This window comes from Jaculus jaculus, chromosome 1 (assembly GCF_020740685.1).
Source record: "Jaculus jaculus isolate mJacJac1 chromosome 1, mJacJac1.mat.Y.cur, whole genome shotgun sequence".
In the NCBI taxonomy this organism is placed as follows: Eukaryota; Metazoa; Chordata; class Mammalia; order Rodentia; family Dipodidae; genus Jaculus; species Jaculus jaculus.
The window spans coordinates 72,716,252-72,720,264 of NC_059102.1; the positions used below are offsets into that span (position 1 = coordinate 72,716,252).

General features: G+C 39.4%; 1 non-coding gene across 1 annotated transcript; it reads left to right on the plus strand.

Moving 5' to 3' along the window:
* Positions 1-300: 300 nt before the first annotated feature.
* Positions 301-490, plus strand: LOC123458020. The gene has a single exon (XR_006635355.1). It is a non-coding gene; the product is annotated as a U2 spliceosomal RNA (small nuclear RNA).
* Positions 491-4,013: the final 3,523 nt, after the last annotated feature.

A 4,013-nucleotide genomic window follows, 5' to 3' on the forward strand; every position in this document is an offset into this window, starting at 1 on the left:
CATAGAGGATTATTAAAAACAATAAAACTTCCTCTAAAGAGGTAACTTATAATTTGTCAGATATTTTTAGAAAAGATTGTAATGTCCTGTTACTTAAAAGGAGGAGGCAACTGAACTGACTTCTGAGCCAGCCTGCCTCAAGATAACAACACAATTTGCCTTAGTTACTCCTAATAAAATCATTTCCAAGTGTGTTATTGGTATTAATGATATAAAATTGTATTAAGACTGCTTTCTTTTTAGTAATAGGATTAATCAATTTGGTGTAATCTTTTAATAGCCTTATAAGAAAGATAATTAATCACTTCTCAGCCTTTTGACTAAGATCAAGTGTAGTATCTGTTCTTATCAGTTTAATATCTGATATGTCCTCTACCTGAGGACAATATAGGAAAAGGATTTTGGAGCTCGGAGTTGGAATAGGAACTTGCTCTATCCACTCCACACATCGACCTGATATTGCAGTACCTCTAGGAACAGTGCACCCCCTTGGGAGAATAAAAAAAAAGGAAAGATAATTAATTATGGGGTGAGGTGAATTCATTGAAGGAACTGGGAAGGAATTTTTCAATGATAACTTGTTAAAAATGCCTTTTGAGTGGTACTTGGATCAGAATGTTAAAGTACATAAATAAAGGTGTGTGGATGTAAAAAAAAGAAATTTTCAGGCCAAACTTAAACACCATGCCTAAAGTTAAAGGTTTTTAAACTGTTTACAAACTTTAAGAAACAAACAAACAAAAAAACTAATTTTCAGGCTAAAATATGTTGAAATAGCTTGCTTAAGTTTTATCAAATTTAAGTCATGGGTAAAACATAAAATTGTTTTACATTTATAAAAATTTCTGCGGTATATAAAATCAATAGCTATTGAGTTTAAGCCAAAATCATTGGTTGTCAAGTAATGTTTTTTCTTTCAAAAAATTTATCAAGGGTTATATTAATATTTACCTAACACAGAAAAGACCAGATTTTACTCTATTGTATGTAAAGTAACTGTCTCAATTTTGGCACCATGATAACGTTTTGTTAGATTTGGTTAACTTACATTCAAAAATTCTAGCTATACAGAACAATCATCTTGATTTTGATGCTACTGCTAATGATTTATTTACTACAATTAAGTCTGTGTTGCCTGGTTGGGACTCTCTAAGTTCCTGGATAGGCCACTTTACAGCTGTGGGAGTTTGCCTTGTGCTTCTGTTATGCCTATTGCTTCTTTTCTTCAATTGTTTAATAAAGTCTATTGTAAATGTTCGCACAGAGGTCCGATCTATACACTGTAGGACAAGTCCTTGGCTCTCTCAGACTTTATCCTAGTTCTCCCTGAATTTTGTCCAGCTGGTGGCCAGAGACAGATAAGAAGGGAGAAGGAGAATCTAAAACATAGAAACCTGCTGGGTCAAAAAGCACTGAGGATAAGGTAATCTCCATTGTGATGGGCTAAGCAAACAATGGTACTTTATGACTTTTAAAATGACAGGTTTATCTAAACAGGTGGTTGGAGGCCAGAGGCCCTCACAGTGGAGTGTTTCTGGAATGCCCTTAAAATGGAGATTGCTCCAGGACCTTAGAAAAATTAATAAGGCCATGTTACCTATGGGAGCCCTACCACTAGACCTCCCCACTCCAGTAGCAAATCCTCCAGGATATTGTAAAATCATTATTGACCTAAAAGATTGGTTTTTTTTACAATTCCCTTACACCCTGAGGATCGTCAGCATTTTGCATTTAGTTTACCTGTGGTAAATTTTAGAGGCCCTGAATATAATGGAGGCTGCAATTCTGAGCCAAAGGGTCACTTTTATGTCTTATAAAAAGCCTCTTCTCCTGGTCATTTGTGCCACTGACTTTACACCCATCAGAGTGTTCTGGCAGGAGGGGCCCCTCTTCTGGGTCGTTTTACCCTCCAAAAGTTAAAAATGGGGGATTCATATCCCATAAAAGGCTCTCCAAGAAATATCCTTCATTATGCCTTGTTTGTCCTAAACTTTTTTAAAAAATTATTTATTTATTCATTTGAGAGTGACAGACACAGAGAGAAAGACAGATAGAGGGAGAGAGAGACAATGGGCGCGCCAGGGCTTCTAGCCTCTGCAAATGAACTCCAGACGCATGCGCCCCCTTGTGCATCTGGCTAATGTGGGACCTGGGGAACCGAGCTTCAAACTGGGGTCCTTAGGCTTCACAGGCAGGCACTTAACTGCTAAGCCATCTCTCCAGCCCTGTCCTAAACTTTTTAACACTTAATACTCAGGGAAATTTAGCTGCTGATCGCTTTTGTCACACAAATACAAAAAAGTACCTTTGCCAAAGCCATGTGGAAAGATCCTTTAACTTTAAAATGGAATGGCCCAGACCCAGTACTCATTTGGGGCGGAGGATCAGTATGCTTGTATGACACCAAAGAAAATTCTGCGATATGGCTGCCAGAGAGACTTGTAAAACAAGCTGATAATCCTCCAGTGACATCTCACATATCCAGGGAAGAAACACTTCCCTGAGAGAATCTCCTTTTTTCCCTAACAGGACAAAGCTGGAAGGACCTCTGCTTATCTTAATCCTCTTACACACAATCGGACCTGTTATGATAATTAAAATCATGTCATTTGTACATCAACAGATTGAAGTCATTAAGATGCAGCTTTTACAGGCTCATTATAACAGACTGGAGCTGGCGGATCGAGGTGTTGCCACTGAAGACCTACCACCTGCAGCTGTCACTCTCCCCTGATCTTAAATTCTGTACTTATTTACTATACTGCTGTCCTCTACACCTCTGCTATCACTGCGGTCTACCTGTCATGGCCAAATAGCTATCCCTCCTTTAGGAGCTGCATAGGATTCAGATCTATGCATATTGGCTCACTATAAAGTGAGTGCAATATAGGCACCAACGTGGATGTGGGGCAAAGCACCGCAAGGGAAGGTTCCTTTCGAACCGCTTCTGAATTCCCTGAGAGAAAAACATAACTTACATGGAGGTTGGTACCTTAACTGTTATCACTAAGGCTGTGCCTCACTCTCTGGCCACATAGGCCCTGCCTCCCCTCCCCAAAAGGTACCAAGGGTCAAGGATTGTGGGAAAAAAGCATCCCACGGGAGGAGTCAGGTCCCTACTCCTCCAGTTGGTTAATGCCCACCACTGCAAAGGGGGCCTCCCCCTCTTCTTGTATAAAAGAAGGGAGGAGATGTTGGGAGCTATGAACCAAACCTTGGCCATGTTAACAGAAACTGCCATATAGCAAGTTAAGTTTCTACTTCCTCACCTAATATTCAAGTACCAGAAACAATAGGATCATACTCCTGGGTAAACACTCCCCCATCCTGCCGGTAGCTAATGAAGAAACAAAGGCATTGCAGTTTAACCAGTAACTCTGTGATCTTTGCCCTAACCATGTCCCCTTCCCCCTACAACTACTTGCCCTGACCATGTTCCCTTCCCTCTACAACCCTATATAATCCTACATGTAAGAATAAACTCTCAAGTCCTTGACAAACACAGAGCATGGTCTCCTTCTTGTGTCTGTTTGCCTTTTACCACCCAGGTTAGCTTCTCCTCGAGACCTTGTTCAACTCCCTACTGGCTGGGGCACTGAGCTATTATGAATTGAGAGCTATAAACATGGTTGAGGAAATATCTCTGTAGTGAAGTATAGAGTATTCAGGATAGATGCCTAGTAAGGGAATAACTGGTTCTGTTGGTAGTTCTATGTTCATTTTTTTTGCAGGAATCTACTACTGGGGTATTGTTCAGGAAGTCCTTCCAACTCCTGTATTGTGGAGAGTTCCTCTTATTTTTTTTCTTCCTAAGTAGTTTTTTTGAGAAATTTTCATAAGTTTCTACAAATTATTCTTCATGGAAGATATTTTTAGTTTCATTTTGTTATGAGGGACCTTATATTAAGATATTAAGAGAGGTTATAGTTATTTTTTTCCTCACTGTAAGAAGACAAACATATATGAAAGAAGCTACTTAAGGGAGGAGAGATTTATTTTGGCTCAGTTTTCCA